Raw genomic sequence first — 19,538 nt, 5'->3', positions numbered from 1 at the left:
CACCCCCACAACCTTTCTTGAGCGAGAGATAATTACAGCGCTGAAAGATACTTCAGCCACTCCTTCGATAGCTCAGTTGGTAGAGCGGAGGACTGTAGCATAAAGTCAGACATCCTTAGGTCGCTGGTTCAAATCCGGCTCGAAGGATTTTTTGCTTCGATTTCCATATATTTCACTTTTATTCAAACAATACCTTCCATTGATTATGATCGAGACTTTGCAGTCCCTGGGTTTCAGGGATTCCTTGCATCCATCAAACAGCTCGAGGGCAAAAGTGGGGATGTAGCTCAGTGGTAGAGCGCATGCTTCGCATGTATGAGGTCCCGGGTTCAATCCCCGGCATCTCCAGGAGCCTCTGTTCCTTATCTTGGCTTTTTTCCAGAAGGCTAGCCTGCCATCATGCAGAAAGAAGAAGTTTGTCATGCAGTTGGGGTGAGAGCCCCACTTAAATAGTCAGACATTTGCTTTGGAAAAATCTTTGAACTAGGCATAGTTTGCGCATTTCAAGAAAATCGGAGAATTTTGCATTCCAAAAGAAGGAAATAAATGCCCTCTCTGAGGATCGAACTCAGGACCTTCAGATTATGAGACTGACGCGCTGCCTACTGCGCTAAGAAGGCTGTATATAGGCATCTGTACATAAGACCATGAAGATCATCCAGGTACAAGGCTGAAGGATTTTCCTGACTGACATTGTATACTGCAGAGTCGAATGGGGTGATGTGGCCGTCGGTTCAATGCAGGGTTTCCAATCATACAGTCAAACCTTGCAGAAGTGGGGATGTAGCTCAGTGGTAGAGCGCATGCTTTGCATGTATGAGGCCCCGGGTTCAATCCCCGGCATCTCCAGACTTTTGCCATGCTTACCTTGGATTTTGGGCCGAAAGCTAGGCTGGCATCATGATGAAGGAAGAGATATGTCCTCCAACCGGGATGAGGACCCCGCTTAATCTGTCAGACGTTTGCCTTGAAAAATCCCTTGAAATGGGGCTATCTCATTTTTGATGATTATAGATCAAAAGAATCCTACTTGTTGAAGACATCAAAGTGATGATTCATCTTGACAACCATAATGCTTTGATGATAGAAATCTGTCGCATCTCTCTTGATCATTGGTAAGGGTTCTTCTTCTAAACCAGAGACTCTTTACAGTAGCTTTTAGAAAAACGGAATATTTTGTTTATCTCAATCACCTTCAATCTACAGATTTTTCCGTTCTCTTTCCTTTTGAAAATGCATCCAAAATGCACGTTCTTGATGCTGGGTGCGTAGTAATGACTCCCATAACTTTCTGTCATTTCTTTCATGGTTCCGCGCAGCCATCCATTTGCCACCAATGCTGCCCAAGGTCTTTGTATCAAAGTTCCTTTCCTTTCTGTAAAATTGAAATTTGGAGCACCCCTGCTTATCCCCAAGCCAAGACAGAACATGAACTTTGGTCTGAAATCCTCCTTTGGGGTGATAAGACGTACCTTACAGTGTGCTCTAAGAACTGGTGACTTTGAGAGGGAGCTGCAGGTAATGTTCATGATTTTCATCGATCTGCTCCTGATCCCCACCCCCACAACCTTTCTTGAGCGAGAGATAATTACAGCGCTGAAAGATACTTCAGCCACTCCTTCGATAGCTCAGTTGGTAGAGCGGAGGACTGTAGCATAAAGTCAGACATCCTTAGGTCGCTGGTTCAAATCCGGCTCGAAGGATTTTTTGCTTCGATTTCCATATATTTCACTTTTATTCAAACAATACCTTCCATTGATTATGATCGAGACTTTGCAGTCCCTGGGTTTCAGGGATTCCTTGCATCCATCAAACAGCTCGAGTGCAAAAGTGGGGATGTAGCTCAGTGGTAGAGCGCATGCTTCGCATGTATGAGGTCCCGGGTTCAATCCCCGGCATCTCCAGGAGCCTCTGTTCCTTATCTTGGCTTTTTTCCAGAAGGCTAGCCTGCCATCATGCAGAAAGAAGAAGTTTGTCATGCAGTTGGGGTGAGAGCCCCACTTAAATAGTCAGACATTTGCTTTGGAAAAATCTTTGAACTAGGCATAGTTGGCGCATTTCAAGAAAATCGGAGAATTTTGCATTCCAAAAGAAGGAAATAAATGCCCTCTCTGAGGATCGAACTCAGGACCTTCAGATTATGAGACTGACGCGCTGCCTACTGCGCTAAGAAGACTGTATATAGGCATCTGTACATAAGACCATGAAGATCATCCAGGTACAAGGCTGAAGGATTTTCCTGACTGACATTGTATACTGCAGAGTCGAATGGGGTGATGTGGCCGTCGGTTCAATGCAGGGTTTCCAATCATACAGTAAAACCTTGCAGAAGTGGGGATGTAGCTCAGTGGTAGAGCGCATGCTTTGCATGTATGAGGCCCCGGGTTCAATCCCCGGCATCTCCAGACTTTTGCCATGCTTACCTTGGATTTTGGGCCGAAAGCTAGGCTGGCATCATGATGAAGGAAGAGATATGTCCTCCAACCGGGATGAGGACCCCGCTTAATCTGTCAGACGTTTGCCTTGAAAAATCCCATGAAATGGGGCTATCTCATTTTTGATGATTATAGATCAAAAGAATCCTACTTGTTGAAGACATCAAAGTGATGATTCATCTTGACAACCATAATGCTTTGATGATAGAAATCTGTCGCATCTCTCTTGATCATTGGTAAGGGTTCTTCTTCTAAACCAGAGACTCTTTACAGTAGCTTTTAGAAAAACGGAATATTTTGTTTATCTCAATCACCTTCAATCTACAGATTTTTCCGTTCTCTTTCCTTTTGAAAATGCATCCAAAATGCACGTTCTTGATGCTGGGTGCGTAGTAATGACTCCCATAACTTTCTGTCATTTCTTTCATGGTTCCGCGCAGCCATCCATTTGCCACCAATGCTGCCCAAGGTCTTTGTATCAAAGTTCCTTTCCTTTCTGTAAAATTGAAATTTGGAGCACCCCTGCTTATCCCCAAGCCAAGACAGAACATGAACTTTGGTCTGAAATCCTCCTTTGGGGTGATAAGATGTACCTTACAGTGTGCTCTAAGAACTGGTGACTTTGAGAGGGAGCTGCAGGTAATGTTCATGATTTTCATCGATCTGCTCCTGATCCCCACCCCCACAACCTTTCTTGAGCGAGAGATAATTACAGCGCTGAAAGATACTTCAGCCACTCCTTCGATAGCTCAGTTGGTAGAGCGGAGGACTGTAGCATAAAGTCAGACATCCTTAGGTCGCTGGTTCAAATCCGGCTCGAAGGATTTTTTGCTTCGATTTCCATATATTTCACTTTTATTCAAACAATACCTTCCATTGATTATGATCGAGACTTTGCAGTCCCTGGGTTTCAGGGATTCCTTGCATCCATCAAACAGCTCGAGGGCAAAAGTGGGGATGTAGCTCAGTGGTAGAGCGCATGCTTCGCATGTATGAGGTCCCGGGTTCAATCCCCGGCATCTCCAGGAGCCTCTGTTCCTTATCTTGGCTTTTTTCCAGAAGGCTAGCCTGCCATCATGCAGAAAGAAGAAGTTTGTCATGCAGTTGGGGTGAGAGCCCCACTTAAATAGTCAGACATTTGCTTTGGAAAAATCTTTGAACTAGGCATAGTTTGCGCATTTCAAGAAAATCGGAGAATTTTGCATTCCAAAAGAAGGAAATAAATGCCCTCTCTGAGGATCGAACTCAGGACCTTCAGATTATGAGACTGACGCGCTGCCTACTGCGCTAAGAAGACTGTATATAGGCATCTGTACATAAGACCATGAAGATCATCCAGGTACAAGGCTGAAGGATTTTCCTGACTGACATTGTATACTGCAGAGTCGAATGGGGTGATGTGGCCGTCGGTTCAATGCAGGGTTTCCAATCATACAGTAAAACCTTGCAGAAGTGGGGATGTAGCTCAGTGGTAGAGCGCATGCTTTGCATGTATGAGGCCCCGGGTTCAATCCCCGGCATCTCCAGACTTTTGCCATGCTTACCTTGGATTTTGGGCCGAAAGCTAGGCTGGCATCATGATGAAGGAAGAGATATGTCCTCCAACCGGGATGAGGACCCCGCTTAATCTGTCAGACGTTTGCCTTGAAAAATCCCATGAAATGGGGCTATCTCATTTTTGATGATTATAGATCAAAAGAATCCTACTTGTTGAAGACATCAAAGTGATGATTCATCTTGACAACCATAATGCTTTGATGATAGAAATCTGTCGCATCTCTCTTGATCATTGGTAAGGGTTCTTCTTCTAAACCAGAGACTCTTTACAGTAGCTTTTAGAAAAACGGAATATTTTGTTTATCTCAATCACCTTCAATCTACAGATTTTTCCGTTCTCTTTCCTTTTGAAAATGCATCCAAAATGCACGTTCTTGATGCTGGGTGCGTAGTAATGACTCCCATAACTTTCTGTCATTTCTTTCATGGTTCCGCGCAGCCATCCATTTGCCACCAATGCTGCCCAAGGTCTTTGTATCAAAGTTCCTTTCCTTTCTGTAAAATTGAAATTTGGAGCACCCCTGCTTATCCCCAAGCCAAGACAGAACATGAACTTTGGTCTGAAATCCTCCTTTGGGGTGATAAGACGTACCTTACAGTGTGCTCTAAGAACTGGTGACTTTGAGAGGGAGCTGCAGGTAATGTTCATGATTTTCATCGATCTGCTCCTGATCCCCACCCCCACAACCTTTCTTGAGCGAGAGATAATTACAGCGCTGAAAGATACTTCAGCCACTCCTTCGATAGCTCAGTTGGTAGAGCGGAGGACTGTAGCATAAAGTCAGACATCCTTAGGTCGCTGGTTCAAATCCGGCTCGAAGGATTTTTTGCTTCGATTTCCATATATTTCACTTTTATTCAAACAATACCTTCCATTGATTATGATCGAGACTTTGCAGTCCCTGGGTTTCAGGGATTCCTTGCATCCATCAAACAGCTCGAGTGCAAAAGTGGGGATGTAGCTCAGTGGTAGAGCGCATGCTTCGCATGTATGAGGTCCCGGGTTCAATCCCCGGCATCTCCAGGAGCCTCTGTTCCTTATCTTGGCTTTTTTCCAGAAGGCTAGCCTGCCATCATGCAGAAAGAAGAAGTTTGTCATGCAGTTGGGGTGAGAGCCCCACTTAAATAGTCAGACATTTGCTTTGGAAAAATCTTTGAACTAGGCATAGTTGGCGCATTTCAAGAAAATCGGAGAATTTTGCATTCCAAAAGAAGGAAATAAATGCCCTCTCTGAGGATCGAACTCAGGACCTTCAGATTATGAGACTGACGCGCTGCCTACTGCGCTAAGAAGACTGTATATAGGCATCTGTACATAAGACCATGAAGATCATCCAGGTACAAGGCTGAAGGATTTTCCTGACTGACATTGTATACTGCAGAGTCGAATGGGGTGATGTGGCCGTCGGTTCAATGCAGGGTTTCCAATCATACAGTCAAACCTTGCAGAAGTGGGGATGTAGCTCAGTGGTAGAGCGCATGCTTTGCATGTATGAGGCCCCGGGTTCAATCCCCGGCATCTCCAGACTTTTGCCATGCTTACCTTGGATTTTGGGCCGAAAGCTAGGCTGGCATCATGATGAAGGAAGAGATATGTCCTCCAACCGGGATGAGGACCCCGCTTAATCTGTCAGACGTTTGCCTTGAAAAATCCCATGAAATGGGGCTATCTCATTTTTGATGATTATAGATCAAAAGAATCCTACTTGTTGAAGACATCAAAGTGATGATTCATCTTGACAACCATAATGCTTTGATGATAGAAATCTGTCGCATCTCTCTTGATCATTGGTAAGGGTTCTTCTTCTAAACCAGAGACTCTTTACAGTAGCTTTTAGAAAAACGGAATATTTTGTTTATCTCAATCACCTTCAATCTACAGATTTTTCCGTTCTCTTTCCTTTTGAAAATGCATCCAAAATGCACGTTCTTGATGCTGGGTGCGTAGTAATGACTCCCATAACTTTCTGTCATTTCTTTCATGGTTCCGCGCAGCCATCCATTTGCCACCAATGCTGCCCAAGGTCTTTGTATCAAAGTTCCTTTCCTTTCTGTAAAATTGAAATTTGGAGCACCCCTGCTTATCCCCAAGCCAAGACAGAACATGAACTTTGGTCTGAAATCCTCCTTTGGGGTGATAAGATGTACCTTACAGTGTGCTCTAAGAACTGGTGACTTTGAGAGGGAGCTGCAGGTAATGTTCATGATTTTCATCGATCTGCTCCTGATCCCCACCCCCACAACCTTTCTTGAGCGAGAGATAATTACAGCGCTGAAAGATACTTCAGCCACTCCTTCGATAGCTCAGTTGGTAGAGCGGAGGACTGTAGCATAAAGTCAGACATCCTTAGGTCGCTGGTTCAAATCCGGCTCGAAGGATTTTTTGCTTCGATTTCCATATATTTCACTTTTATTCAAACAATACCTTCCATTGATTATGATCGAGACTTTGCAGTCCCTGGGTTTCAGGGATTCCTTGCATCCATCAAACAGCTCGAGGGCAAAAGTGGGGATGTAGCTCAGTGGTAGAGCGCATGCTTCGCATGTATGAGGTCCCGGGTTCAATCCCCGGCATCTCCAGGAGCCTCTGTTCCTTATCTTGGCTTTTTTCCAGAAGGCTAGCCTGCCATCATGCAGAAAGAAGAAGTTTGTCATGCAGTTGGGGTGAGAGCCCCACTTAAATAGTCAGACATTTGCTTTGGAAAAATCTTTGAACTAGGCATAGTTTGCGCATTTCAAGAAAATCGGAGAATTTTGCATTCCAAAAGAAGGAAATAAATGCCCTCTCTGAGGATCGAACTCAGGACCTTCAGATTATGAGACTGACGCGCTGCCTACTGCGCTAAGAAGACTGTATATAGGCATCTGTACATAAGACCATGAAGATCATCCAGGTACAAGGCTGAAGGATTTTCCTGACTGACATTGTATACTGCAGAGTCGAATGGGGTGATGTGGCCGTCGGTTCAATGCAGGGTTTCCAATCATACAGTCAAACCTTGCAGAAGTGGGGATGTAGCTCAGTGGTAGAGCGCATGCTTTGCATGTATGAGGCCCCGGGTTCAATCCCCGGCATCTCCAGACTTTTGCCATGCTTACCTTGGATTTTGGGCCGAAAGCTAGGCTGGCATCATGATGAAGGAAGAGATATGTCCTCCAACCGGGATGAGGACCCCGCTTAATCTGTCAGACGTTTGCCTTGAAAAATCCCATGAAATGGGGCTATCTCATTTTTGATGATTATAGATCAAAAGAATCCTACTTGTTGAAGACATCAAAGTGATGATTCATCTTGACAACCATAATGCTTTGATGATAGAAATCTGTCGCATCTCTCTTGATCATTGGTAAGGGTTCTTCTTCTAAACCAGAGACTCTTTACAGTAGCTTTTAGAAAAACGGAATATTTTGTTTATCTCAATCACCTTCAATCTACAGATTTTTCCGTTCTCTTTCCTTTTGAAAATGCATCCAAAATGCACGTTCTTGATGCTGGGTGCGTAGTAATGACTCCCATAACTTTCTGTCATTTCTTTCATGGTTCCGCGCAGCCATCCATTTGCCACCAATGCTGCCCAAGGTCTTTGTATCAAAGTTCCTTTCCTTTCTGTAAAATTGAAATTTGGAGCACCCCTGCTTATCCCCAAGCCAAGACAGAACATGAACTTTGGTCTGAAATCCTCCTTTGGGGTGATAAGACGTACCTTACAGTGTGCTCTAAGAACTGGTGACTTTGAGAGGGAGCTGCAGGTAATGTTCATGATTTTCATCGATCTGCTCCTGATCCCCACCCCCACAACCTTTCTTGAGCGAGAGATAATTACAGCGCTGAAAGATACTTCAGCCACTCCTTCGATAGCTCAGTTGGTAGAGCGGAGGACTGTAGCATAAAGTCAGACATCCTTAGGTCGCTGGTTCAAATCCGGCTCGAAGGATTTTTTGCTTCGATTTCCATATATTTCACTTTTATTCAAACAATACCTTCCATTGATTATGATCGAGACTTTGCAGTCCCTGGGTTTCAGGGATTCCTTGCATCCATCAAACAGCTCGAGTGCAAAAGTGGGGATGTAGCTCAGTGGTAGAGCGCATGCTTCGCATGTATGAGGTCCCGGGTTCAATCCCCGGCATCTCCAGGAGCCTCTGTTCCTTATCTTGGCTTTTTTCCAGAAGGCTAGCCTGCCATCATGCAGAAAGAAGAAGTTTGTCATGCAGTTGGGGTGAGAGCCCCACTTAAATAGTCAGACATTTGCTTTGGAAAAATCTTTGAACTAGGCATAGTTGGCGCATTTCAAGAAAATCGGAGAATTTTGCATTCCAAAAGAAGGAAATAAATGCCCTCTCTGAGGATCGAACTCAGGACCTTCAGATTATGAGACTGACGCGCTGCCTACTGCGCTAAGAAGACTGTATATAGGCATCTGTACATAAGACCATGAAGATCATCCAGGTACAAGGCTGAAGGATTTTCCTGACTGACATTGTATACTGCAGAGTCGAATGGGGTGATGTGGCCGTCGGTTCAATGCAGGGTTTCCAATCATACAGTCAAACCTTGCAGAAGTGGGGATGTAGCTCAGTGGTAGAGCGCATGCTTTGCATGTATGAGGCCCCGGGTTCAATCCCCGGCATCTCCAGACTTTTGCCATGCTTACCTTGGATTTTGGGCCGAAAGCTAGGCTGGCATCATGATGAAGGAAGAGATATGTCCTCCAACCGGGATGAGGACCCCGCTTAATCTGTCAGACGTTTGCCTTGAAAAATCCCATGAAATGGGGCTATCTCATTTTTGATGATTATAGATCAAAAGAATCCTACTTGTTGAAGACATCAAAGTGATGATTCATCTTGACAACCATAATGCTTTGATGATAGAAATCTGTCGCATCTCTCTTGATCATTGGTAAGGGTTCTTCTTCTAAACCAGAGACTCTTTACAGTAGCTTTTAGAAAAACGGAATATTTTGTTTATCTCAATCACCTTCAATCTACAGATTTTTCCGTTCTCTTTCCTTTTGAAAATGCATCCAAAATGCACGTTCTTGATGCTGGGTGCGTAGTAATGACTCCCATAACTTTCTGTCATTTCTTTCATGGTTCCGCGCAGCCATCCATTTGCCACCAATGCTGCCCAAGGTCTTTGTATCAAAGTTCCTTTCCTTTCTGTAAAATTGAAATTTGGAGCACCCCTGCTTATCCCCAAGCCAAGACAGAACATGAACTTTGGTCTGAAATCCTCCTTTGGGGTGATAAGATGTACCTTACAGTGTGCTCTAAGAACTGGTGACTTTGAGAGGGAGCTGCAGGTAATGTTCATGATTTTCATCGATCTGCTCCTGATCCCCACCCCCACAACCTTTCTTGAGCGAGAGATAATTACAGCGCTGAAAGATACTTCAGCCACTCCTTCGATAGCTCAGTTGGTAGAGCGGAGGACTGTAGCATAAAGTCAGACATCCTTAGGTCGCTGGTTCAAATCCGGCTCGAAGGATTTTTTGCTTCGATTTCCATATATTTCACTTTTATTCAAACAATACCTTCCATTGATTATGATCGAGACTTTGCAGTCCCTGGGTTTCAGGGATTCCTTGCATCCATCAAACAGCTCGAGGGCAAAAGTGGGGATGTAGCTCAGTGGTAGAGCGCATGCTTCGCATGTATGAGGTCCCGGGTTCAATCCCCGGCATCTCCAGGAGCCTCTGTTCCTTATCTTGGCTTTTTTCCAGAAGGCTAGCCTGCCATCATGCAGAAAGAAGAAGTTTGTCATGCAGTTGGGGTGAGAGCCCCACTTAAATAGTCAGACATTTGCTTTGGAAAAATCTTTGAACTAGGCATAGTTTGCGCATTTCAAGAAAATCGGAGAATTTTGCATTCCAAAAGAAGGAAATAAATGCCCTCTCTGAGGATCGAACTCAGGACCTTCAGATTATGAGACTGACGCGCTGCCTACTGCGCTAAGAAGACTGTATATAGGCATCTGTACATAAGACCATGAAGATCATCCAGGTACAAGGCTGAAGGATTTTCCTGACTGACATTGTATACTGCAGAGTCGAATGGGGTGATGTGGCCGTCGGTTCAATGCAGGGTTTCCAATCATACAGTAAAACCTTGCAGAAGTGGGGATGTAGCTCAGTGGTAGAGCGCATGCTTTGCATGTATGAGGCCCCGGGTTCAATCCCCGGCATCTCCAGACTTTTGCCATGCTTACCTTGGATTTTGGGCCGAAAGCTAGGCTGGCATCATGATGAAGGAAGAGATATGTCCTCCAACCGGGATGAGGACCCCGCTTAATCTGTCAGACGTTTGCCTTGAAAAATCCCATGAAATGGGGCTATCTCATTTTTGATGATTATAGATCAAAAGAATCCTACTTGTTGAAGACATCAAAGTGATGATTCATCTTGACAACCATAATGCTTTGATGATAGAAATCTGTCGCATCTCTCTTGATCATTGGTAAGGGTTCTTCTTCTAAACCAGAGACTCTTTACAGTAGCTTTTAGAAAAACGGAATATTTTGTTTATCTCAATCACCTTCAATCTACAGATTTTTCCGTTCTCTTTCCTTTTGAAAATGCATCCAAAATGCACGTTCTTGATGCTGGGTGCGTAGTAATGACTCCCATAACTTTCTGTCATTTCTTTCATGGTTCCGCGCAGCCATCCATTTGCCACCAATGCTGCCCAAGGTCTTTGTATCAAAGTTCCTTTCCTTTCTGTAAAATTGAAATTTGGAGCACCCCTGCTTATCCCCAAGCCAAGACAGAACATGAACTTTGGTCTGAAATCCTCCTTTGGGGTGATAAGACGTACCTTACAGTGTGCTCTAAGAACTGGTGACTTTGAGAGGGAGCTGCAGGTAATGTTCATGATTTTCATCGATCTGCTCCTGATCCCCACCCCCACAACCTTTCTTGAGCGAGAGATAATTACAGCGCTGAAAGATACTTCAGCCACTCCTTCGATAGCTCAGTTGGTAGAGCGGAGGACTGTAGCATAAAGTCAGACATCCTTAGGTCGCTGGTTCAAATCCGGCTCGAAGGATTTTTTGCTTCGATTTCCATATCTTTCACTTTTATTCAAACAATACCTTCCATTGATTATGATCGAGACTTTGCAGTCCCTGGGTTTCAGGGATTCCTTGCATCCATCAAACAGCTCGAGTGCAAAAGTGGGGATGTAGCTCAGTGGTAGAGCGCATGCTTCGCATGTATGAGGTCCCGGGTTCAATCCCCGGCATCTCCAGGAGCCTCTGTTCCTTATCTTGGCTTTTTTCCAGAAGGCTAGCCTGCCATCATGCAGAAAGAAGAAGTTTGTCATGCAGTTGGGGTGAGAGCCCCACTTAAATAGTCAGACATTTGCTTTGGAAAAATCTTTGAACTAGGCATAGTTTGCGCATTTCAAGAAAATCGGAGAATTTTGCATTCCAAAAGAAGGAAATAAATGCCCTCTCTGAGGATCGAACTCAGGACCTTCAGATTATGAGACTGACGCGCTGCCTACTGCGCTAAGAAGGCTGTATATAGGCATCTGTACATAAGACCATGAAGATCATCCAGGTACAAGGCTGAAGGATTTTCCTGACTGACATTGTATACTGCAGAGTCGAATGGGGTGATGTGGCCGTCGGTTCAATGCAGGGTTTCCAATCATACAGTCAAACCTTGCAGAAGTGGGGATGTAGCTCAGTGGTAGAGCGCATGCTTTGCATGTATGAGGCCCCGGGTTCAATCCCCGGCATCTCCAGACTTTTGCCATGCTTACCTTGGATTTTGGGCCGAAAGCTAGGCTGGCATCATGATGAAGGAAGAGATATGTCCTCCAACCGGGATGAGGACCCCGCTTAATCTGTCAGACGTTTGCCTTGAAAAATCCCTTGAAATGGGGCTATCTCATTTTTGATGATTATAGATCAAAAGAATCCTACTTGTTGAAGACATCAAAGTGATGATTCATCTTGACAACCATAATGCTTTGATGATAGAAATCTGTCGCATCTCTCTTGATCATTGGTAAGGGTTCTTCTTCTAAACCAGAGACTCTTTACAGTAGCTTTTAGAAAAACGGAATATTTTGTTTATCTCAATCACCTTCAATCTACAGATTTTTCCGTTCTCTTTCCTTTTGAAAATGCATCCAAAATGCACGTTCTTGATGCTGGGTGCGTAGTAATGACTCCCATAACTTTCTGTCATTTCTTTCATGGTTCCGCGCAGCCATCCATTTGCCACCAATGCTGCCCAAGGTCTTTGTATCAAAGTTCCTTTCCTTTCTGTAAAATTGAAATTTGGAGCACCCCTGCTTATCCCCAAGCCAAGACAGAACATGAACTTTGGTCTGAAATCCTCCTTTGGGGTGATAAGACGTACCTTACAGTGTGCTCTAAGAACTGGTGACTTTGAGAGGGAGCTGCAGGTAATGTTCATGATTTTCATCGATCTGCTCCTGATCCCCACCCCCACAACCTTTCTTGAGCGAGAGATAATTACAGCGCTGAAAGATACTTCAGCCACTCCTTCGATAGCTCAGTTGGTAGAGCGGAGGACTGTAGCATAAAGTCAGACATCCTTAGGTTGCTGGTTCAAATCCGGCTCGAAGGATTTTTTGCTTCGATTTCCATATCTTTCACTTTTATTCAAACAATACCTTCCATTGATTATGATCGAGACTTTGCAGTCCCTGGGTTTCAGGGATTCCTTGCATCCATCAAACAGCTCGAGTGCAAAAGTGGGGATGTAGCTCAGTGGTAGAGCGCATGCTTCGCATGTATGAGGTCCCGGGTTCAATCCCCGGCATCTCCAGGAGCCTCTGTTCCTTATCTTGGCTTTTTTCCAGAAGGCTAGCCTGCCATCATGCAGAAAGAAGAAGTTTGTCATGCAGTTGGGGTGAGAGCCCCACTTAAATAGTCAGACATTTGCTTTGGAAAAATCTTTGAACTAGGCATAGTTTGCGCATTTCAAGAAAATCGGAGAATTTTGCATTCCAAAAGAAGGAAATAAATGCCCTCTCTGAGGATCGAACTCAGGACCTTCAGATTATGAGACTGACACGCTGCCTACTGCGCTAAGAAGGCTGTATATAGGCATCTGTACATAAGACCATGAAGATCATCCAGGTACAAGGCTGAAGGATTTTCCTGACTGACATTGTATACTGCAGAGTCAAATGGGGTGATGTGGCCGTCGGTTCAATGCAGGGTTTCCAATCATACAGTCAAACCTTGCAGAAGTGGGGATGTAGCTCAGTGGTAGAGCGCATGCTTTGCATGTATGAGGCCCCGGGTTCAATCCCCGGCATCTCCAGACTTTTGCCATGCTTACCTTGGATTTTGGGCCGAAAGCTAGGCTGGCATCATGATGAAGGAAGAGATATGTCCTCCAACCGGGATGAGGACCCCGCTTAATCTGTCAGACGTTTGCCTTGAAAAATCCCATGAAATGGGGCTATCTCATTTTTGATGATTATAGATCAAAAGAATCCTACTTGTTGAAGACATCAAAGTGATGATTCATCTTGACAACCATAATGCTTTGATGATAGAAATCTGTCGCATCTCTCTTGATCATTGGTAAGGGTTCTTCTTCTAAACCAGAGACTCTTTACAGTAGCTTTTAGAAAAACGGAATATTTTGTTTATCTCAATCACCTTCAATCTACAGATTTTTCCGTTCTCTTTCCTTTTGAAAATGCATCCAAAATGCACTTTCTTGATGCTGGGTGCGTAGTAATGACTCCCATAACTTTCTGTCATTTCTTTCATGGTTCCGCGCAGCCATCCATTTGCCACCAATGCTGCCCAAGGTCTTTGTATCAAAGTTCCTTTCCTTTCTGTAAAATTGAAATTTGGAGCACCCCTGCTTATCCCCAAGCCAAGACAGAACATGAACTTTGGTCTGAAATCCTCCTTTGGGGTGATAAGATGTACCTTACAGTGTGCTCTAAGAACTGGTGACTTTGAGAGGGAGCTGCAGGTAATGTTCATGATTTTCATCGATCTGCTCCTGATCCCCACCCCCACAACCTTTCTTGAGCGAGAGATAATTACAGCGCTGAAAGATACTTCAGCCACTCCTTCGATAGCTCAGTTGGTAGAGCGGAGGACTGTAGCATAAAGTCAGACATCCTTAGGTCGCTGGTTCAAATCCGGCTCGAAGGATTTTTTGCTTCGATTTCCATATATTTCACTTTTATTCAAACAATACCTTCCATTGATTATGATCGAGACTTTGCAGTCCCTGGGTTTCAGGGATTCCTTGCATCCATCAAACAGCTCGAGGGCAAAAGTGGGGATGTAGCTCAGTGGTAGAGCGCATGCTTCGCATGTATGAGGTCCCGGGTTCAATCCCCGGCATCTCCAGGAGCCTCTGTTCCTTATCTTGGCTTTTTTCCAGAAGGCTAGCCTGCCATCATGCAGAAAGAAGAAGTTTGTCATGCAGTTGGGGTGAGAGCCCCACTTAAATAGTCAGACATTTGCTTTGGAAAAATCTTTGAACTAGGCATAGTTTGCGCATTTCAAGAAAATCGGAGAATTTTGCATTCCAAAAGAAGGAAATAAATGCCCTCTCTGAGGATCGAACTCAGGACCTTCAGATTATGAGACTGACGCGCTGCCTACTGCGCTAAGAAGGCTGTATATAGGCATCTGTACATAAGACCATGAAGATCATCCAGGTACAAGGCTGAAGGATTTTCCTGACTGACATTGTATACTGCAGAGTCGAATGGGGTGATGTGGCCGTCGGTTCAATGCAGGGTTTCCAATCATACAGTCAAACCTTGCAGAAGTGGGGATGTAGCTCAGTGGTAGAGCGCATGCTTTGCATGTATGAGGCCCCGGGTTCAATCCCCGGCATCTCCAGACTTTTGCCATGCTTACCTTGGATTTTGGGCCGAAAGCTAGGCTGGCATCATGATGAAGGAAGAGATATGTCCTCCAACCGGGATGAGGACCCCGCTTAATCTGTCAGACGTTTGCCTTGAAAAATCCCATGAAATGGGGCTATCTCATTTTTGATGATTATAGATCAAAAGAATCCTACTTGTTGAAGACATCAAAGTGATGATTCATCTTGACAACCATAATGCTTTGATGATAGAAATCTGTCGCATCTCTCTTGATCATTGGTAAGGGTTCTTCTTCTAAACCAGAGACTCTTTACAGTAGCTTTTAGAAAAACGGAATATTTTGTTTATCTCAATCACCTTCAATCTACAGATTTTTCCGTTCTCTTTCCTTTTGAAAATGCATCCAAAATGCACGTTCTTGATGCTGGGTGCGTAGTAATGACTCCCATAACTTTCTGTCATTTCTTTCATGGTTCCGCGCAGCCATCCATTTGCCACCAATGCTGCCCAAGGTCTTTGTATCAAAGTTCCTTTCCTTTCTGTAAAATTGAAATTTGGAGCACCCCTGCTTATCCCCAAGCCAAGACAGAACATGAACTTTGGTCTGAAATCCTCCTTTGGGGTGATAAGACGTACCTTACAGTGTGCTCTAAGAACTGGTGACTTTGAGAGGGAGCTGCAGGTAATGTTCATGATTTTCATCGATCTGCTCCTGATCCCCACCCCCACAACCTTTCTTGAGCGAGAGATAATTACAGCGCTGAAAGATACTTCAGCCACTCCTTCGATAGCTCAGTTGGTAGAGCGGAGGACTGTAGCATAAAGTCAGACATCCTTAGGTCGCTGGTTCAAATCCGGCTCGAAGGATTTTTTGCTTCGATTTCCATATCTTTCACTTTTATTCAAACAATACCTTCCATTGATTATGATCGAGACTTTGCAGTCCCTGGGTTTCAGGGATTCCTTGCATCCATCAAACAGCTCGAGTGCAAAAGTGGGGATGTAGCTCAGTGGTAGAGCGCATGCTTCGCATGTATGAGGTCCCGGGTTCAATCCCCGGCATCTCCAGGAGCCTCTGTTCCTTATCTTGGCTTTTTTCCAGAAGGCTAGCCTGCCATCATGCAGAAAGAAGAAGTTTGTCATGCAGTTGGGGTGAGAGCCCCACTTAAATAGTCAGACATTTGCTTTGGAAAAATCTTTGAACTAGGCATAGTTTGCGCATTTCAAGAAAATCGGAGAATTTTGCATTCCAAAAGAAGGAAATAAATGCCCTCTCTGAGGATCGAACTCAGGACCTTCAGATTATGAGACTGACGCGCTGCCTACTGCGCTAAGAAGGCTGTATATAGGCATCTGTACATAAGACCATGAAGATCATCCAGGTACAAGGCTGAAGGATTTTCCTGACTGACATTGTATACTGCAGAGTCGAATGGGGTGATGTGGCCGTCGGTTCAATGCAGGGTTTCCAATCATACAGTCAAACCTTGCAGAAGTGGGGATGTAGCTCAGTGGTAGAGCGCATGCTTTGCATGTATGAGGCCCCGGGTTCAATCCCCGGCATCTCCAGACTTTTGCCATGCTTACCTTGGATTTTGGGCCGAAAGCTAGGCTGGCATCATGATGAAGGAAGAGATATGTCCTCCAACCGGGATGAGGACCCCGCTTAATCTGTCAGACGTTTGCCTTGAAAAATCCCTTGAAATGGGGCTATCTCATTTTTGATGATTATAGATCAAAAGAATCCTACTTGTTGAAGACATCAAAGTGATGATTCATCTTGACAACCATAATGCTTTGATGATAGAAATCTGTCGCATCTCTCTTGATCATTGGTAAGGGTTCTTCTTCTAAACCAGAGACTCTTTACAGTAGCTTTTAGAAAAACGGAATATTTTGTTTATCTCAATCACCTTCAATCTACAGATTTTTCCGTTCTCTTTCCTTTTGAAAATGCATCCAAAATGCACGTTCTTGATGCTGGGTGCGTAGTAATGACTCCCATAACTTTCTGTCATTTCTTTCATGGTTCCGCGCAGCCATCCATTTGCCACCAATGCTGCCCAAGGTCTTTGTATCAAAGTTCCTTTCCTTTCTGTAAAATTGAAATTTGGAGCACCCCTGCTTATCCCCAAGCCAAGACAGAACATGAACTTTGGTCTGAAATCCTCCTTTGGGGTGATAAGACGTACCTTACAGTGTGCTCTAAGAACTGGTGACTTTGAGAGGGAGCTGCAGGTAATGTTCATGATTTTCATCGATCTGCTCCTGATCCCCACCCCCACAACCTTTCTTGAGCGAGAGATAATTACAGCGCTGAAAGATACTTCAGCCACTCCTTCGATAGCTCAGTTGGTAGAGCGGAGGACTGTAGCATAAAGTCAGACATCCTTAGGTTGCTGGTTCAAATCCGGCTCGAAGGATTTTTTGCTTCGATTTCCATATCTTTCACTTTTATTCAAACAATACCTTCCATTGATTATGATCGAGACTTTGCAGTCCCTGGGTTTCAGGAATTCCTTGCATCCATCAAACAGCTCGAGTGCAAAAGTGGGGATGTAGCTCAGTGGTAGAGCGCATGCTTCGCATGTATGAGGTCCCGGGTTCAATCCCCGGCATCTCCAGGAGCCTCTGTTCCTTATCTTGGCTTTTTTCCAGAAGGCTAGCCTGCCATCATGCAGAAAGAAGAAGTTTGTCATGCAGTTGGGGTGAGAGCCCCACTTAAATAGTCAGACATTTGCTTTGGAAAAATCTTTGAACTAGGCATAGTTTGCGCATTTCAAGAAAATCGGAGAATTTTGCATTCCAAAAGAAGGAAATAAATGCCCTCTCTGAGGATCGAACTCAGGACCTTCAGATTATGAGACTGACACGCTGCCTACTGCGCTAAGAAGGCTGTATATAGGCATCTGTACATAAGACCATGAAGATCATCCAGGTACAAGGCTGAAGGATTTTCCTGACTGACATTGTATACTGCAGAGTCAAATGGGGTGATGTGGCCGTCGGTTCAATGCAGGGTTTCCAATCATACAGTCAAACCTTGCAGAAGTGGGGATGTAGCTCAGTGGTAGAGCGCATGCTTTGCATGTATGAGGCCCCGGGTTCAATCCCCGGCATCTCCAGACTTTTGCCATGCTTACCTTGGATTTTGGGCCGAAAGCTAGGCTGGCATCATGATGAAGGAAGAGATATGTCCTCCAACCGGGATGAGGACCCCGCTTAATCTGTCAGACGTTTGCCTTGAAAAATCCCATGAAATGGGGCTATCTCATTTTTGATGATTATAGATCAAAAGAATCCTACTTGTTGAAGACATCAAAGTGATGATTCATCTTGACAACCATAATGCTTTGATGATAGAAATCTGTCGCATCTCTCTTGATCATTGGTAAGGGTTCTTCTTCTAAACCAGAGACTCTTTACAGTAGCTTTTAGAAAAACGGAATATTTTGTTTATCTCAATCACCTTCAATCTACAGATTTTTCCGTTCTCTTTCCTTTTGAAAATGCATCCAAAATGCACTTTCTTGATGCTGGGTGCGTAGTAATGACTCCCATAACTTTCTGTCATTTCTTTCATGGTTCCGCGCAGCCATCCATTTGCCACCAATGCTGCCCAAGGTCTTTGTATCAAAGTTCCTTTCCTTTCTGTAAAATTGAAATTTGGAGCACCCCTGCTTATCCCCAAGCCAAGACAGAACATGAACTTTGGTCTGAAATCCTCCTTTGGGGTGATAAGATGTACCTTACAGTGTGCTCTAAGAACTGGTGACTTTGAGAGGGAGCTGCAGGTAATGTTCATGATTTTCATCGATCTGCTCCTGATCCCCACCCCCACAACCTTTCTTGAGCGAGAGATAATTACAGCGCTGAAAGATACTTCAGCCACTCCTTCGATAGCTCAGTTGGTAGAGCGGAGGACTGTAGCATAAAGTCAGACATCCTTAGGTCGCTGGTTCAAATCCGGCTCGAAGGATTTTTTGCTTCGATTTCCATATATTTCACTTTTATTCAAACAATACCTTCCATTGATTATGATCGAGACTTTGCAGTCCCTGGGTTTCAGGGATTCCTTGCATCCATCAAACAGCTCGAGGGCAAAAGTGGGGATGTAGCTCAGTGGTAGAGCGCATGCTTCGCATGTATGAGGTCCCGGGTTCAATCCCCGGCATCTCCAGGAGCCTCTGTTCCTTATCTTGGCTTTTTTCCAGAAGGCTAGCCTGCCATCATGCAGAAAGAAGAAGTTTGTCATGCAGTTGGGGTGAGAGCCCCACTTAAATAGTCAGACATTTGCTTTGGAAAAATCTTTGAACTAGGCATAGTTTGCGCATTTCAAGAAAATCGGAGAATTTTGCATTCCAAAAGAAGGAAATAAATGCCCTCTCTGAGGATCGAACTCAGGACCTTCAGATTATGAGACTGACGCGCTGCCTACTGCGCTAAGAAGGCTGTATATAGGCATCTGTACATAAGACCATGAAGATCATCCAGGTACAAGGCTGAAGGATTTTCCTGACTGACATTGTATACTGCAGAGTCGAATGGGGTGATGTGGCCGTCGGTTCAATGCAGGGTTTCCAATCATACAGTCAAACCTTGCAGAAGTGGGGATGTAGCTCAGTGGTAGAGCGCATGCTTTGCATGTATGAGGCCCCGGGTTCAATCCCCGGCATCTCCAGACTTTTGCCATGCTTA

General features: G+C 44.5%; 42 non-coding genes across 42 annotated transcripts; 37 read left to right on the top strand and 5 right to left on the bottom strand.

Moving 5' to 3' along the window:
* The first annotated feature begins 61 nt into the window (after nucleotides 1-61).
* Nucleotides 62-147, top strand: TRNAY-GUA (transfer RNA tyrosine (anticodon GUA)). The gene is given in 2 exon segments: nucleotides 62-98; nucleotides 112-147. It is a non-coding gene; the product is annotated as a tRNA-Tyr (tRNA).
* A 129-nt stretch (nucleotides 148-276) lies between these two features.
* Nucleotides 277-348, top strand: TRNAA-CGC (transfer RNA alanine (anticodon CGC)). Its single transcript has one exon. It is a non-coding gene; the product is annotated as a tRNA-Ala (tRNA).
* Nucleotides 349-547: 199 nt separating this feature from the next.
* TRNAM-CAU (transfer RNA methionine (anticodon CAU)) lies at nucleotides 548-620 on the bottom strand. The gene has a single exon. It is a non-coding gene; the product is annotated as a tRNA-Met (tRNA).
* Nucleotides 621-777: 157 nt separating this feature from the next.
* TRNAA-UGC (transfer RNA alanine (anticodon UGC)) lies at nucleotides 778-849 on the top strand. Its single transcript has one exon. It is a non-coding gene; the product is annotated as a tRNA-Ala (tRNA).
* A 768-nt stretch (nucleotides 850-1,617) lies between these two features.
* TRNAY-GUA (transfer RNA tyrosine (anticodon GUA)) lies at nucleotides 1,618-1,703 on the top strand. Its single transcript is given in 2 exon segments — nucleotides 1,618-1,654; nucleotides 1,668-1,703. It is a non-coding gene; the product is annotated as a tRNA-Tyr (tRNA).
* A 129-nt stretch (nucleotides 1,704-1,832) lies between these two features.
* Nucleotides 1,833-1,904, top strand: TRNAA-CGC (transfer RNA alanine (anticodon CGC)). Its single transcript has one exon. It is a non-coding gene; the product is annotated as a tRNA-Ala (tRNA).
* A 429-nt stretch (nucleotides 1,905-2,333) lies between these two features.
* Nucleotides 2,334-2,405, top strand: TRNAA-UGC (transfer RNA alanine (anticodon UGC)). Its single transcript has one exon. It is a non-coding gene; the product is annotated as a tRNA-Ala (tRNA).
* Nucleotides 2,406-3,173: 768 nt separating this feature from the next.
* TRNAY-GUA (transfer RNA tyrosine (anticodon GUA)) lies at nucleotides 3,174-3,259 on the top strand. Its single transcript is given in 2 exon segments — nucleotides 3,174-3,210; nucleotides 3,224-3,259. It is a non-coding gene; the product is annotated as a tRNA-Tyr (tRNA).
* Nucleotides 3,260-3,388: 129 nt separating this feature from the next.
* Nucleotides 3,389-3,460, top strand: TRNAA-CGC (transfer RNA alanine (anticodon CGC)). The gene has a single exon. It is a non-coding gene; the product is annotated as a tRNA-Ala (tRNA).
* A 429-nt stretch (nucleotides 3,461-3,889) lies between these two features.
* Nucleotides 3,890-3,961, top strand: TRNAA-UGC (transfer RNA alanine (anticodon UGC)). The gene has a single exon. It is a non-coding gene; the product is annotated as a tRNA-Ala (tRNA).
* A 768-nt stretch (nucleotides 3,962-4,729) lies between these two features.
* On the top strand, nucleotides 4,730-4,815 carry TRNAY-GUA (transfer RNA tyrosine (anticodon GUA)). Its single transcript is given in 2 exon segments — nucleotides 4,730-4,766; nucleotides 4,780-4,815. It is a non-coding gene; the product is annotated as a tRNA-Tyr (tRNA).
* Nucleotides 4,816-4,944: 129 nt separating this feature from the next.
* On the top strand, nucleotides 4,945-5,016 carry TRNAA-CGC (transfer RNA alanine (anticodon CGC)). Its single transcript has one exon. It is a non-coding gene; the product is annotated as a tRNA-Ala (tRNA).
* Nucleotides 5,017-5,445: 429 nt separating this feature from the next.
* TRNAA-UGC (transfer RNA alanine (anticodon UGC)) lies at nucleotides 5,446-5,517 on the top strand. The gene has a single exon. It is a non-coding gene; the product is annotated as a tRNA-Ala (tRNA).
* Nucleotides 5,518-6,285: 768 nt separating this feature from the next.
* On the top strand, nucleotides 6,286-6,371 carry TRNAY-GUA (transfer RNA tyrosine (anticodon GUA)). The gene is given in 2 exon segments: nucleotides 6,286-6,322; nucleotides 6,336-6,371. It is a non-coding gene; the product is annotated as a tRNA-Tyr (tRNA).
* Nucleotides 6,372-6,500: 129 nt separating this feature from the next.
* Nucleotides 6,501-6,572, top strand: TRNAA-CGC (transfer RNA alanine (anticodon CGC)). The gene has a single exon. It is a non-coding gene; the product is annotated as a tRNA-Ala (tRNA).
* A 429-nt stretch (nucleotides 6,573-7,001) lies between these two features.
* On the top strand, nucleotides 7,002-7,073 carry TRNAA-UGC (transfer RNA alanine (anticodon UGC)). Its single transcript has one exon. It is a non-coding gene; the product is annotated as a tRNA-Ala (tRNA).
* Nucleotides 7,074-7,841: 768 nt separating this feature from the next.
* Nucleotides 7,842-7,927, top strand: TRNAY-GUA (transfer RNA tyrosine (anticodon GUA)). Its single transcript is given in 2 exon segments — nucleotides 7,842-7,878; nucleotides 7,892-7,927. It is a non-coding gene; the product is annotated as a tRNA-Tyr (tRNA).
* A 129-nt stretch (nucleotides 7,928-8,056) lies between these two features.
* TRNAA-CGC (transfer RNA alanine (anticodon CGC)) lies at nucleotides 8,057-8,128 on the top strand. Its single transcript has one exon. It is a non-coding gene; the product is annotated as a tRNA-Ala (tRNA).
* Nucleotides 8,129-8,557: 429 nt separating this feature from the next.
* On the top strand, nucleotides 8,558-8,629 carry TRNAA-UGC (transfer RNA alanine (anticodon UGC)). Its single transcript has one exon. It is a non-coding gene; the product is annotated as a tRNA-Ala (tRNA).
* Nucleotides 8,630-9,397: 768 nt separating this feature from the next.
* Nucleotides 9,398-9,483, top strand: TRNAY-GUA (transfer RNA tyrosine (anticodon GUA)). Its single transcript is given in 2 exon segments — nucleotides 9,398-9,434; nucleotides 9,448-9,483. It is a non-coding gene; the product is annotated as a tRNA-Tyr (tRNA).
* Nucleotides 9,484-9,612: 129 nt separating this feature from the next.
* Nucleotides 9,613-9,684, top strand: TRNAA-CGC (transfer RNA alanine (anticodon CGC)). Its single transcript has one exon. It is a non-coding gene; the product is annotated as a tRNA-Ala (tRNA).
* Nucleotides 9,685-10,113: 429 nt separating this feature from the next.
* TRNAA-UGC (transfer RNA alanine (anticodon UGC)) lies at nucleotides 10,114-10,185 on the top strand. Its single transcript has one exon. It is a non-coding gene; the product is annotated as a tRNA-Ala (tRNA).
* Nucleotides 10,186-10,953: 768 nt separating this feature from the next.
* Nucleotides 10,954-11,039, top strand: TRNAY-GUA (transfer RNA tyrosine (anticodon GUA)). The gene is given in 2 exon segments: nucleotides 10,954-10,990; nucleotides 11,004-11,039. It is a non-coding gene; the product is annotated as a tRNA-Tyr (tRNA).
* A 129-nt stretch (nucleotides 11,040-11,168) lies between these two features.
* TRNAA-CGC (transfer RNA alanine (anticodon CGC)) lies at nucleotides 11,169-11,240 on the top strand. The gene has a single exon. It is a non-coding gene; the product is annotated as a tRNA-Ala (tRNA).
* A 199-nt stretch (nucleotides 11,241-11,439) lies between these two features.
* On the bottom strand, nucleotides 11,440-11,512 carry TRNAM-CAU (transfer RNA methionine (anticodon CAU)). Its single transcript has one exon. It is a non-coding gene; the product is annotated as a tRNA-Met (tRNA).
* A 157-nt stretch (nucleotides 11,513-11,669) lies between these two features.
* Nucleotides 11,670-11,741, top strand: TRNAA-UGC (transfer RNA alanine (anticodon UGC)). The gene has a single exon. It is a non-coding gene; the product is annotated as a tRNA-Ala (tRNA).
* Nucleotides 11,742-12,724: 983 nt separating this feature from the next.
* On the top strand, nucleotides 12,725-12,796 carry TRNAA-CGC (transfer RNA alanine (anticodon CGC)). The gene has a single exon. It is a non-coding gene; the product is annotated as a tRNA-Ala (tRNA).
* Nucleotides 12,797-13,225: 429 nt separating this feature from the next.
* TRNAA-UGC (transfer RNA alanine (anticodon UGC)) lies at nucleotides 13,226-13,297 on the top strand. Its single transcript has one exon. It is a non-coding gene; the product is annotated as a tRNA-Ala (tRNA).
* A 768-nt stretch (nucleotides 13,298-14,065) lies between these two features.
* Nucleotides 14,066-14,151, top strand: TRNAY-GUA (transfer RNA tyrosine (anticodon GUA)). Its single transcript is given in 2 exon segments — nucleotides 14,066-14,102; nucleotides 14,116-14,151. It is a non-coding gene; the product is annotated as a tRNA-Tyr (tRNA).
* A 129-nt stretch (nucleotides 14,152-14,280) lies between these two features.
* Nucleotides 14,281-14,352, top strand: TRNAA-CGC (transfer RNA alanine (anticodon CGC)). The gene has a single exon. It is a non-coding gene; the product is annotated as a tRNA-Ala (tRNA).
* Nucleotides 14,353-14,551: 199 nt separating this feature from the next.
* Nucleotides 14,552-14,624, bottom strand: TRNAM-CAU (transfer RNA methionine (anticodon CAU)). Its single transcript has one exon. It is a non-coding gene; the product is annotated as a tRNA-Met (tRNA).
* A 157-nt stretch (nucleotides 14,625-14,781) lies between these two features.
* TRNAA-UGC (transfer RNA alanine (anticodon UGC)) lies at nucleotides 14,782-14,853 on the top strand. The gene has a single exon. It is a non-coding gene; the product is annotated as a tRNA-Ala (tRNA).
* Nucleotides 14,854-15,621: 768 nt separating this feature from the next.
* On the top strand, nucleotides 15,622-15,707 carry TRNAY-GUA (transfer RNA tyrosine (anticodon GUA)). The gene is given in 2 exon segments: nucleotides 15,622-15,658; nucleotides 15,672-15,707. It is a non-coding gene; the product is annotated as a tRNA-Tyr (tRNA).
* A 129-nt stretch (nucleotides 15,708-15,836) lies between these two features.
* TRNAA-CGC (transfer RNA alanine (anticodon CGC)) lies at nucleotides 15,837-15,908 on the top strand. The gene has a single exon. It is a non-coding gene; the product is annotated as a tRNA-Ala (tRNA).
* Nucleotides 15,909-16,107: 199 nt separating this feature from the next.
* TRNAM-CAU (transfer RNA methionine (anticodon CAU)) lies at nucleotides 16,108-16,180 on the bottom strand. Its single transcript has one exon. It is a non-coding gene; the product is annotated as a tRNA-Met (tRNA).
* Nucleotides 16,181-16,337: 157 nt separating this feature from the next.
* Nucleotides 16,338-16,409, top strand: TRNAA-UGC (transfer RNA alanine (anticodon UGC)). Its single transcript has one exon. It is a non-coding gene; the product is annotated as a tRNA-Ala (tRNA).
* Nucleotides 16,410-17,392: 983 nt separating this feature from the next.
* TRNAA-CGC (transfer RNA alanine (anticodon CGC)) lies at nucleotides 17,393-17,464 on the top strand. The gene has a single exon. It is a non-coding gene; the product is annotated as a tRNA-Ala (tRNA).
* A 429-nt stretch (nucleotides 17,465-17,893) lies between these two features.
* On the top strand, nucleotides 17,894-17,965 carry TRNAA-UGC (transfer RNA alanine (anticodon UGC)). The gene has a single exon. It is a non-coding gene; the product is annotated as a tRNA-Ala (tRNA).
* Nucleotides 17,966-18,733: 768 nt separating this feature from the next.
* Nucleotides 18,734-18,819, top strand: TRNAY-GUA (transfer RNA tyrosine (anticodon GUA)). Its single transcript is given in 2 exon segments — nucleotides 18,734-18,770; nucleotides 18,784-18,819. It is a non-coding gene; the product is annotated as a tRNA-Tyr (tRNA).
* Nucleotides 18,820-18,948: 129 nt separating this feature from the next.
* On the top strand, nucleotides 18,949-19,020 carry TRNAA-CGC (transfer RNA alanine (anticodon CGC)). The gene has a single exon. It is a non-coding gene; the product is annotated as a tRNA-Ala (tRNA).
* Nucleotides 19,021-19,219: 199 nt separating this feature from the next.
* Nucleotides 19,220-19,292, bottom strand: TRNAM-CAU (transfer RNA methionine (anticodon CAU)). The gene has a single exon. It is a non-coding gene; the product is annotated as a tRNA-Met (tRNA).
* Nucleotides 19,293-19,449: 157 nt separating this feature from the next.
* On the top strand, nucleotides 19,450-19,521 carry TRNAA-UGC (transfer RNA alanine (anticodon UGC)). Its single transcript has one exon. It is a non-coding gene; the product is annotated as a tRNA-Ala (tRNA).
* The last annotated feature ends 17 nt before the right edge of the window (nucleotides 19,522-19,538 follow it).

The sequence above is a fragment of the Triturus cristatus genome, chromosome 4_1, assembly GCF_964204655.1.
Source record: "Triturus cristatus chromosome 4_1, aTriCri1.1, whole genome shotgun sequence".
Taxonomy (NCBI): Eukaryota; Metazoa; Chordata; class Amphibia; order Caudata; family Salamandridae; genus Triturus; species Triturus cristatus.
This window is presented reverse-complemented; position numbering and strand designations above follow the sequence as displayed.